Source organism: Pelobates fuscus, chromosome 4, assembly GCF_036172605.1.
Source record: "Pelobates fuscus isolate aPelFus1 chromosome 4, aPelFus1.pri, whole genome shotgun sequence".
NCBI lineage: Eukaryota > Metazoa > Chordata > Amphibia > Anura > Pelobatidae > Pelobates > Pelobates fuscus.
The window spans coordinates 386,465,821-386,479,635 of NC_086320.1; the positions used below are offsets into that span (position 1 = coordinate 386,465,821).

At 38.9% G+C, this 13,815-nt stretch overlaps 1 protein-coding gene across 1 annotated transcript in view; it reads right to left on the reverse strand.

Annotated features, from left to right (window-relative positions):
* Positions 1-3,449, reverse strand: part of LOC134609506 (SCO-spondin-like) — a 267,787-nt gene extending 264,338 nt beyond the window's left edge. Inside the window, exon 1 of the mRNA XM_063453166.1 lies at positions 3,413-3,449. The gene's annotated coding sequence lies outside the window, so the exon portion shown is untranslated. The remainder of the gene's footprint in view (positions 1-3,412) is intronic.
* Positions 3,450-13,815: the final 10,366 nt, after the last annotated feature.

Below are 13,815 nucleotides of genomic sequence, written 5' to 3' on the forward strand. Positions count from 1 at the left end.
GTAATAGGGGCAGATTATAAATACAAGCCCGGGGTAATAAGGGCAGATTGTGAGTACAATTTTAGGGTAAAATGGGTGGATTGTGAGTACAATCTCAGGGTAATAGTAGGAGCAGATTGTGAGTACAATCCCATGGTAATAGGAGCAGATTATAATTACAACCCCAGGGTAATAGGGGCAGATTATAAATACAAGCCTGGGGTAATAAGGGCAGATTGTGAGTACAATTTTAGGGTAAAATGGGTGGATTGTGAGTACAATCTCAGGGTAATAGTAGGAGCAGATTGTTAGTACTATCCAGGGTAATGGGGCAGATTATAAATACAATCCCAGGGTAATAGAGGCAGATTGTGAGTACAATCCCATGGTAATAGGAGCAGATTATTATTACAACCCCAGGGTAAAAGGTGCTGATTTTAAATACAATCCTGTGGTAATAGGGGTAGATTATAGGTACAATCCCAGGTTAATACGGTCAGATTGTGAGTACAATCCTAGGGTAACAGGGGCAGATTCTGTGTACAATCCCAGGGTAAAAGGGGCAGATTATAAACACAATCCTGGGTTAATAGGGGCAGATTGTGAGTACAATCTCAGGGTCATAGGGGAAGATTATAATTACAATCCCAGGGTAAGAGGGGCAGATTGTGAGTACAATTCCAGGGTAATAGGGGCAGATTATAAATACAATCCCGGGTTAATAGGGGCAGATTATTACTACAATCCCTGGGTAATAGGGGCAGATTATTACTACAATCCCGGGGTAATAGGGGAAGATTATAATTACAATCCCAGGGTAAGAGGGGCAGATTGTGAGTACAATCCTAGGGTAACAGGGGCAGATTCTGTGTACAATCCCAGGGTAATAGGGGCAGATTCTAAATACAATCCCGGGGTAATAGGGGCAGATTATAAATACAATCCCAGAGTAATAGGGGCAGATTATTACTACAATCCCGGGGTAATAGGGGCAGATTATTGTTACAATCCCGGGGTAATAGGGGCAGATTATTACTACAATCCCGGGGTAATAGGGGCAGATTATAATTACAATCCCAGGGTAAGAGGGGCAGATTGTGAGTACAATCCCATTGTAAAAGTGGCAGATTATAAATACTATCCCGGGGTAATAAGGGCAGATTGTGAGTACAATCTCAGGGTAATAGTAGGAACAGATTGTGAGTAATATCCAGGGGTAATAGGGGCCGATTGTAATTACAATCCTAGGGTAATAGGGGCAGATTATAAATTCAATCCCAGGGTAATAGGGGCAGATTGTGAGTACAATCCCAGGGTAATAAGGGTATTTGTTAGTACAATCCCAGGGTAATAGGGGCAGATTATAAATACAAGCCCAGGGTAATAGGGGCAGATTGTGAGTACAATCCCATTGTAAAAGGGGCAGATTATAATTACAATCCCGGGGTAATAAGGGCAGATTGTGAGTACAATCCCAGGGTAATAGTAGGAACAGATTGTGAGTAATATCCAGGGGTAATAGGGGCCGATTGTAATTACAATCCTATGGTAATAGGGGCAGATTGTGAGTACAATCCCAGGGTAATAAGGGTATTTGTGAGTACAATCCCAGGGTAATAGGGGCAGATTATAAATACAATCCCGGGGTAATAAGGGCAGATTGTGAGTACAATCCCAGGGTAATAGTAGGAGCAGATTGTAAGTACTATCCAGGGTAATAGGGCAGATTATAAATACAATCCCAGGGTAATAGAGGCAGATTGTGAGTACAATCCCATGGTAATATGAGCAGATTATGATTACAATCCCAGGGTAAAAGGTGCTGATTTTAAATACAATCCTGGGGTAATAGGGGTAGATTATAGGTACAATCCCAGGGTAATAGGGTCAGATTGTGAGTACAATCCTAGGGTAACAGGGGCAGATTTTGTGTACAATCCCATGGTAATATGGGCAGATAGTGAGTACAGTCCCAGGGTAATACGGCTAAATTGTGAGTACAATCCCAGGGTAGTAGAGGCAGATTATAAACACAATCCCAGGGTAATAAGGACAGATTGTGAGTACAATCCCTGGGTAATAGCGGCAGATTATTACTACAATCCCGGGGTAATAGGGGCAGATTATAAATACAGTCCCAGGGTAATAGGGGCAGATTATAAGTACAATACCAGGGTAATAGGGGCAGAATATAATTACAATACCAGGGTAATAAGGGCAGATTGTGAGTACAATCCCATTGTAAATGGGGCAGATTATAAATACAATCCTGGGATAATTAGGGCAAATTATAGGTACAATCCCAGGCTATTAGGGGTAGATAGTGCGTACAATCACAGGGTAATAGGGGCGAATTATAAATACTATCCCCGGGTAATAGGGGCAGATTGTGAGTAGAATCCCAGGGTTATAAGGGTAGATTGTGAGTACAGTCCTAGGGTAATGACAGCAGATTGTGAGTACAATCTCAGGGTAATAGGAGGAGCAGATTGTGAGCACTATCCAGGGGTAATAGCTGCAGATTCTAATTACAATCCCAGGATAATAGCGGCAGATTAAAAATTAAATCCTGGGGTAATAGGGGTAGATTATAAATACAATCCCATTGTAAGAGGGACAGATTATGAGTACAATCCCAGGGTAATAGGGGTAGATTATAGGTAAAATCCCAGGGTAAATAGTGCAGATTCTGTGTACAATCCCAAGGTAATAAGGACAGATTGTGAGTACAATCCCAGGGTAGTAGGGGCAGATTATAAACACAATCCTGGGTTAATAGGGGCAGATTGTGAGTACAATCCTAGGGTAATAAGGACAGATTGTGAGTACAATCCCTGGGTAATAGGGGCAGATTATAAATACAGTCCCAGGGTAATAGGGGCAGATTATAAGTACAATACCAGGGTAATAGGGGCAGAATATAATTACAATACCAGGGTAATAAGGGCAGATTGTGAGTACAATCCCATTGTAAATGGGGCAGATTATAAATACAATCCTGGGGTAATAAGGGCAAATTATAGGTACAATCCCAGGCTATTAGGGGTAGATTGTGAGTACAATCACAGGGTAATAGGGGCAAATTATAAATACAATCCCTGGGTAATAGGGGCAGATTGTGAGTAGAATCCCAGGGTAATAAGGGTAGATTGTGAGTACAATCCTAGGGTAATAGGGGCAGATTAAGAGTACAATCCCAGGGTAATAGGGGCAGATTGAGAGGTAGACAGGTGAACAGGTAGAGAGTTAGACACGTAGACAGACGGACAGGTAGAGAGGTGGACAGGTAGAGAGGTGGACAGTTAGACAGGTAGAGATGTAGACTGGTGGACAGGCAGAGAGGTGGACAGGTAGAGAGGTGGACAGGTTGACAGGTAGAGATGTAGACAGGCGGACAGGCGGACAGGCAGAGAGGTGACAGGTATCCCCTTACCTGTGGTGCTCATTGAAGGGTTCTTGTTGGATTTTGTCTCTCGGTCTCTATGTCTGTGTCCAGGCTCTTGTGTGAGGTTAAATACCCAGAAGATAATTACTGTAACATCTGCTTGTCCTGGGATTGGAGATCCCCCATACTAACACAGCTGTGGGTGTGAGTCAGCTCCCCCCTTTCATATGGAAACGTGTGTCACATCCCATTCATTCAGTCTGTGCCCTGACGTGATTAGTGGACACACAGAGCACATAATGTACTGACCTGTGGGAGTCAGGGCGAAGAGTGTGGGAAATGGGATACAGAGCGTTTTAATATCAGGATCTGGGTATCAATACCACGAATAGCGATCATTTATTAATCTGGGTATCAATACCACGAATAGCGACCATTTATTAATCTGGGTATCAATACCAGGAATAGCGATCATTTATTAATCTGGGTATCAATACCACGAATAGCGATCATTTATTAATCTAGGTATCAATCAATACCACGAATAGCGATCATTTATTAATCTGGGGATCAATACCAGGAATAGCGATCATTTATTAATCTGGGGATCATTATCACGAATAGCGATCATTTATTAATCTGGGTAACAATACCACGAATAGCGATCATTTATTAATCTGGGTATCAATACCACGAATAGCGATAATTTATTAATCTTGGTATCAATACCAGGAATAGCGATCATTTATTAATCTGGGTATCAATACCAGGAATAGCGATCATTTATTAATCTGGGTATCAATACCAGGAATAGCGATCATTTATTAATCTGGGGATCAATACCACGAATAGCGATCATTTATTAATCTGGGTATCAATATCACGAATAGCGATCATTTATTAATCTGGGTATTAATCAATATCACAAATAGCGATCATTTATTAATCTGGGTATTAATACCACGAATAGCGATCATTTATTAATCTGGGTATTAATCAATATTACGAATAGCGATCATTTATGAATCTGGGTATTAATCAATATCACGAATAGCGATCATTTATTAATCTGGGGTTCAATACCACAAATAGCGATAATTTATTAATCTGAGTATTAATACTGCGAATAACGATCATTTATTAATCTGAGTATTAATACTACGAATAGCGATCATTTATTAGTCTGGGTATTAATCAATATCACGAATAGCGATCATTTATTAATCTGGGTATTAATCAATATCACGAATAGCGATCATTTATTAATCTGGGTATTAATCAATACCAAGAATAGCGATCATGTATTAATCTGGGTATCAATACCACGAATAGCGATCATTTATTAATCTGGGTATCAATATCACGAATAGCGATCATTTATTAATCTGGGTATTAATACCATGAATAGCGATCATTTATTAATCTGGGTATCAATATCACGAATAGCGATCATTTATTAATCTGGGTATCAATATCACGAATAGCGATCATTTATTAATCTGGTTATCAATATCACGAATAGCGATCGTTTATTAATCTGGGTATCAATATCACGAATAGCGATCATTTATTAATCTGGGTATCATAGTTACATAGTTACATAGTTACATAGTTAGATAGCTGAAAAGAGACTTGCGTCCATCAAGTTCAGCCTTCCTCACACCTGTTTTTTGCTGTTGATCCAAAAGGCAAAAAAAAAAAAAAACCCAGTTTGAAGCACAATTTTGCAACAAGCTAGGACAAAAAAATCCTTCTTGACCCCAGAATGGCAGTCAGATTTATCCTTGAATCAAGCAGTTATTACCCTACATTGAAAGATTATATCCTTGAATATTCTGTCTTTGCATCAATATCACGAATAGCGATCGTTTATTAATCTGGGTATCAATACCACGAATAGCAATCATTTATTAATCTGGGTATCAATACCACGAATTGCGATCATTTATTAATCTGGGTATTAATCAATACCATGAATAGCGATCATGTATTAATCTGGGGATCAATACCACGAATAGCGATCATTTATTAATCTGGGTATCAATATCACGAATAGCGATCATTTATTAATCTGGGTATCAATACCACGAATAGCGATCATTTATTAATCTGGGTATCAATATCACGAATAGCGATCATTTATTAATCTGGGTATCAATATCATGAATAGCGATCATTTATTAATCTGGGTATCAATACACGAATAGCGATCATTTATTAATTTGGGTATCAATACACGAATAGCGATCATCTATTAATCTGGGTATTAATGAATATCACGAATAGTGACCATTTATTAATCTGGGTATTAATCAATATTACAAATAGCGATCATTTATTAATCTGGGTATCAATACCACGAATAGCGATCATTTATTAATCTGGGTATTAATCAATATCATGAATAGCGATCATTTATTAATCTGGGTATCAATACCACGAATAGCGATCATTTATTAATCTGGGTATCAATACCACGAATAGCGATCATTTATTAATCTGGGTATCAATACCACGAATAGCGATCATTTATTAATCTGGGTATCAATACCACGAATAGCGATCAACTATTAATCTGGGTATTAATCAATATCACGAATAGCGATCATTTATTAATCTGGGTATCAATACCACGAATAGCAATCATTTATTAATCTGGGTATCAATACCAAGAATAGCGATCATTTATTAATCTGGGTATCAATACCACGAATAGCGATCATTTATTAATCTGGGTATCAATACCACGAATAGCGATCATTTATTAATCTGGGTATTAATCAATATCACGAATAACGATAATTTATTAATCTGGGTATCAATACACGAATAGCGATCATTTATTAATCTGGGTATCAATACCACGAATAGCGATCATTTATTAATCTGGGTATCAATACCACGAATAGCGATCATTTATTAATCTGGGTATTAATCTATATCACGAATAACGATCATTTATTTATCTGGGTATCAATCAATACCACAAATAGCGATCATTTATTAATCTGGTGATCAATCAATATCAGGAATAGCGATCATTTATTAATCTGGGGATCAATATCACGAATAGCGATCATTTATTCATCTGACTATCAATCAATATCAGCAGTACCAAAAATTGATCCATTTGGGTGTCAATCAATGTGGAATTATTGAGAATGCCAAATAGACAAGGGCTGTAAATGGGAGAACATGTTATATGTTCCTTGTACTTTCTAATAACTATGTGTATACATTATATTTCTAATAACTATGTGTATACATTATATTTCTAATAACTATGTGTATACATTATATTTACTAACAACTATGTGTACATATTATATTTTCTAATAACTATGTGTATACATTATATTTCTAATAACTATGTGTTTACATTATATTTCTAATAACTATGTGTGCATATTATATTTCTAATAACTATGTGTACATATTATATTTACTAATGACTCTGAGTATATATTATATTTTCTAATATCTATGTGTACATATTATATTTCTAATAACTATGTGTACATATTATATTTTCTAATAACTATGTGTATACATTATATTTCTAATAACTATGTGTATACATTATATTTCTAATAACTATGTGTGCATATTATATTTCTAATAACTATGTGTATACATTATATTTCTAATAACTATGTGTACATATTATATTTACTAATGACTCTGTGTATATATTATATTTTCTAATATCTATGTGTACATATTATATTTCTAATAACTATGTGTACATATTATATTTTCTAATAACTATGTGTATACATTATATTTCTAATAACTAAGTGTATATATTATATTTACTAATAACTATGTGTATATATTATATTTTCTAATAACTATGTGTATACATTATATTTATAATAACTATGTGTACATATTATATTTACTAATGACTCTGTGTATATATTATATTTTCTTATATCTATGTGTACATATTATATTTTTAATAACTATGTGTACATATTATATGTATAATAACTATGTGTACATATTATATTTTTTTGAAGAATCTGCCAGATGTTAGTGCTGTGTTTATTTTTGTTTGATTGAAGAACTGAATACGTGAATGGATTCTGGAAGAATTCACTCTCATTGGCCATTCTGCATGGACCGATGTTTGTGGCTGTTACTGCACGGTCATTAATATAATACATGTCCCCCCATATCCCCAAACTAAGACTAACACTGACACTAAGACTAACACTGACACTAACACTGACACTAAGACTAACACTGACACTAACACTGACACTAACGCTGACAATAAGACTGACACTGACACTAAGATTAACAGGGACACTAACACTGACACTAAGATTAACACTGACACTAAGATTAACACTGACTCTAACACTGACACTAAAACGGACACTAACACTGACACTAAGATTAACACTAACACTAAGACTAACAATGACACTAACACTAACGCTGACACTAAGACTAACACTGACACTAAGATTAGCACCGACACTAAAACGGACACTAACAATGACACTAAGATTAACACTGACATTAACACTAACGCTGACACTAAGACTAACACTGACACTAACCCTGACACTAAAATGGACACTAACACTGACACAAAGATTAACACTGACACTAAGACTAAATCTGACACTAAGACCAACACTGATACTAAGACTAACCCTGACACTAACACCGACAATTAGACACACACTAACACTATGACTAACACTGACACTAAGGATGAAGGACACAGGCAACACTCTAGGATCAAGAAGGTAAGTTTATTAGTGTGGCCATTGGAGCAACTAAATTACCTCCATTTGTCTAAATATACATAGGGATTAAGGAGAGAGTGCAGGTAACTTTTTATTTTCTTAAGTTTATTAGTGTGTTCACTACCTCATAAATAAAGTGCAATGTTTCGGCTCAGTAGAGCATTAATCATGCATATTTGCGGTACTTGTGTGCAGGGTTCGCTGTTTCCATTGTACACTAACACTGACACTAACTCTAACACCAACACTAAGACTAACAATGACACTAAGACTAACATGGACACTAACAATGACACTAAGATTAACAATGACACTAGGACTAACATGGACACTAACACTGACACTAACTCTGACTATGACACCGACACTAAGACTAACAATGACACTAAGATTAACAATGACACTAGGACTAACATGGACACTAACACTGACACTAACTCTGACTATGACACCGACACTAAGACTAACAATGACACTAAGATTAACAATGACACTAGGACTAACATGGACACTAACACTGACACTAACTCTGACTATGACACCGACACTAAGACTAACAATGACACTAAGATTAACACGGACACTAACACTGACACTAAGATTAACAATGACACTAGGACTAACATGGACACTAACAATGACACTAAGACTAACATGGACACTAACACTGACACTAACTCTAACTATGACACCAACACTAAGACTAACAATGACACTAAGACTAACATGGACACTAACACTGGCACTAACTCTAACTATGATAACAACACTAATACTAACAATGACACTAAGACTAACATGGACACTAACACTGACACTAAGACAAACACTAGCACTGACACTAACACTTACACTAAGACTAACAATAACACTAAGACTAACACTGACACAAACACTACCACTGACACTAACACTGACACTAATTCTAACTATGACACCATCACTAAGACTAGCAATGACACTAAGACTAACACGGACACTAACACTGACACTAAGACTAACACTAGCACTGACACTAAGACTTACACTTAGACTAACAATAACACTAAGACTAACACTGACACAAACACTAACACTGATACTATCACAAAGACTAATGCTGACACTAACATTGAAACTAAGACTAACACTGACACAAACACTAACACTGACACTAACACTGATACTATCACAAAGACTAATGCTGACACTAACATTGAAACTAAGACTAACACTGACACAAGGAGTATCAGAAGCAGTAACATTAACCCTGGCAGTAAATCATTAACATATGATTGATTTTGATGGATGATAGACAGATTATTGATTTTGATGTAAAAATCAAAGAAAAAAGTTACCTGCGCTCTCTCCTTAATCCCTATGTATATTTAAACAAATGGAGGTCATTTAGTTACTCCAATGGCCATTGGAGGGAATGCCCGCCTGCCCACGTCAAGGCAGACCCCCCTAAGCGGGTCCTACACTGACCCTTCAGCCTGCTTCCTTGAGCTTCTGGCAAAGATATCTCTAATGAGACAGAGAGGGGTATTTCTTATATACACCCCTATATACTTATTAACCCTTAATAGGGAACACATGGGATGGGCGGCAGCATTGTAACAAGGCTGTGTGATACAAAGTAAATACAAATACAAAAAGAGAAGTCCTGCGCTCACTCCCATCATTCCCGGGCGGCAGCAACAACCACAGTACACATCAGCCCCAATATATAGTAAAAACCAAAGAAAAAGTTACCTGCGCTCTCTCCTAAATCCCTCAGTATATATAAACAAATAAACAAATAATATACACAGGGATTAAGGAGAGAGCGCAGGTAACTTTTTTTGTTTGTTTTTACTTATGTATTGGGGCTGATGTGTACTGTGGTCATTGATTTTGATGGATGATACACAGATGATTGATTTCGATTGATGATAGATTATTGATTTCGATTGATGATAAACAGATAAGTGATATTGATTCATGTAAAATTATTGATTTTGATTGATGATAGACAGGTTATTGATTTTGATTGATGATAGACAGATGATTGATTTTGATTAATATGAGATTGTTGATTTTGATGGATGATAGAAAGATGATTGATTTTGATTAATGTTAGATTATTGATTTTGATCGATGATACACAGATGAGTGATCTTGATGTTAGACAGATGATAGTTTTGATAAAGGAAATAGAAGCTGATTGTAACGGGTTGTTCAGCGCTTTATTCTCCATAAGAAATGGGTCTTGAGATAATCTGTGTGTGTCCTGATTGAACCGTCCCTGATTGGATTGGGTCCCAGATAATCGATATCTCCGGGATGATTTCAGGAATCTTCTTATGAAAGACACCTGCCGCTGGAGCCACATGGTGACCAACAAAACAGGCAATGTGAGGGCTCAGGAAGGGGCCGATTTCTAAACACGTTGAGGAGACCCCCTGCTAGAGGAACACAAAAGGTTTCCCAACCACTTCCAAGAAAGTTTCTGTAAACAGCATTGTTTGGACGCGTTGCCTGGGAGTCGGGGATGGATGGGATGGGGACTGATAGCTGCCTGTATCACGTACTGTTTGGGGTCAGATGTTTGTTGGTTTGGGCGTCTGTCACCAAGATCTGTCACCGGAGACGAGATGAGCAGTGACGGGGGCAGTGGCAGAGCATGTCCTGCATTGTGTGAACCTTTGTTGACGTGGTTTTTGTAACTAGGATGTAGGGATTGTCCCAGCTGTTTTATTCAGACCACCCTGAGCAATGTACTACCATGTGAACCCCAAGTCCTGCTAGACAGATCCCCCAGTGAGCCGGCGCAGTAATCCGCCCATCCTCATTGGCTGCTTCACTCTGACGCACCACCTACCCCGAGGGCCAGATCCTGAGTCCCTCTATCCAGTTATACGGGCCGGACCTAATTAACATTACCTGCAAGGGGGGAACTGCAACGTAAATATCCAACATTGAATTATCATTGTTAGATCTTACAAAAGCCGGAATCACAGGCAGAGAATGAAAGTTACACTTTATTATCTAATGGAAATAAAGTAACTGAATCCAGCCATGTCCTCCCAGAACGCCTTGCTTCTAAATGGTCCAGAATCAAGATTAAACACACATTATTTCTTTAGCTGTTTCAATAGAAATAGAGGTTTAACTGTTTGCAAGCTGAGAACTGATATAAACAGGATCCATTCAAAGCTTCAGCCTTTCATTGTTCCCCGGCACATAGCGGGTTCGGGTTCAGGGGTGAGATCTGCTTGTTTGGGTGTAGATGGATTAGAGGTTGGGGGCAGAGAGGGGGGAGGAGAGGGGAATTCTTTTATAATTAATGGTGGGGTGATTAAATTATAATCTATGGACGTATTAACCCTTTAACCACATGCTTTATTTTAGGAGTATATTTAGCTACACTTAGTGAGGGCGACTGTCCCTTTAACAATGACATTGACTGAATTAATTTATTGTAATATTTCCTATTCAGCCTTCTTTATAAATGTTTCAATACCATTGTATTCCATTTCCATACAGAGATTTTGTAACATTCTCACTAATGGTATTAAGTAAAATCTGAATGGCAACTTTAGGGTAAAAATACCCAGGCTGTGTCCTTAACACACTGACCTTACCACATTAACGCTAACATTAACACACAACACAAGCACACTAACAATAGCACACAAACCTAACACACTAATATTAACATTAACACACAACACAAGCACACTAACAATAACACACAAACCTAACACACTAATATTAACATTAACACACTGACCTTAACACATTAACGCTAACATTAACACACAACACAAGCACACTAACAATAACACACAAACCTAACACACTAATATTAACATTAACACACTGACCTTAACACATTAACGCTAACATTAACACACAACACAAGCACACTAACAATAACACACAAACCTAACACACTAATATTAACATTAACACACAACACAAGCACACTAACAATAACACACAAACCTGTGGCAAACCTAGCCACTTCTGAACTATATTCATCACAGGTTGTCCGTAGGCTGACTGCATAATGTATACCGTTACAGTATATGTGTTGTATTATGGCCGTTCGCATGCTGGCAGCCGTCCGCTGCCAGCATACAAAGCATTCGTACGACGAAACTCGGCTATCTTGGCCGTTCACCGTACGAATGTGGGCTCCCCAGGTCGACCACACATTCACAGGTCGTGTGGCACCAATTAACCGATTGCAACATTGTTGCAATCGGTAATTAAGGGCTCTCCTAGGTGGCCGTCGTTCGACTACCGACCATGCGGCGGTCGGCCATCTTGGATCCTTTGTCTCTGCAGCGGTGTTCGGTCGTCAAGAGCCTGGAACTGAAAACGGCTACTCAATGATCCGAACACCGCTGGACTTCCAGAGCGTTCGGGAGTTCCGCGTTCGGTACATTATGTTCCCCGTAATTATTCGGTACTTTTAAACTAACTTCAATGTTTAAATGTATTCTGTGCGGCGTTCGGTTAGTTCAGCTGGGATCAGAGCGGTATTCTCACAAAGTATGCGCCTCGACCCCAGCTACCTACCGAACGTTCGGTTATTCCAAAGTACCGAATATTGTGTGAATTATGTATTTTAAAGCAAATTGTCAGTTTTGCTGCACGAGGGGATAATCCACTTAATCGTCCATTTTAGTGGGAGTATCCTTCTCGTGCAGCAATGCCTGCTGGGAAAGTCATATTGTATGATGGGAGAAATCCCCTGGAATTACTGTATGGAAACCCCTTGCATGGGGAACTGTATAAATATGCCAGCTGTGAATAAAGCGAGTTAGTTGACTCCCAAACTGTGTTTCGTCCGGTTATTGGGAGGATTGGGGATATTGCCGTGCTTTCTACTCTGACTGTGGATTTCCTGAGGATACCAACGGATATCGTGTATTATCATACTGCATTCCGTTACAATTGGTGGCAAGCGACGGGATCCGAACCTTACAGCCGAAAAGCAGCGTTCGTGTAAACTGGAACTACCGAACAAGGAAAGCAAGGGCAATTCGTATGGAGATTGATTATACCATACTGAAACGACAGACTTTAAAAGAGCTACTGGAAGCCAGGGGTAAGATAGCCAGCAACAAATCTAAGGCTGTGCTGATCGCTGAACTGATGGAGGGAGACAGAGCCCGCAGCGCTACACCTCCACCAGCCGTGGAAGAGACCCCATTCCAGAAAGAGCTACGAACCAGGTTGGCGTTTTTGCCGCAACCAGTACCGTTGGAAATATTGACCGTGCTGGTATCGGATGTACATGATTATCTGATGACGACCCGCACCCCAGAGACACCGCCTAGGGCAGAGTCTGTTACTGCCTCCACCCACGGACAGGTGAAACCCAAAGTCCCACATCACGCATTTAAAGCGTTTTGTGAAGAAAAGGACGAAATCGACGGGTATTTACAGGATTTTGAGCGGCTGTGCGATTTGCATGATTTGGAACCCGCAGTATGGGTGCCGCTGCTGGCAGGCAAATTATCGGGTAGGGCAGCTGAAGCCTACCGTGCTGTGCCTCGAGAGGACAGCAAAGATTACCCTAAAGTAAAGAGGGCGATCTTGGAGAGGTATGCTATTACCCCAGAGGCGTACCGGCGCAAGTTCAGGGGCTTGCGCAAACCTGAGAAAGATTCTCACGCAGAGTGGGCGCACAAGCTGGATCAAGCATCACTAGGC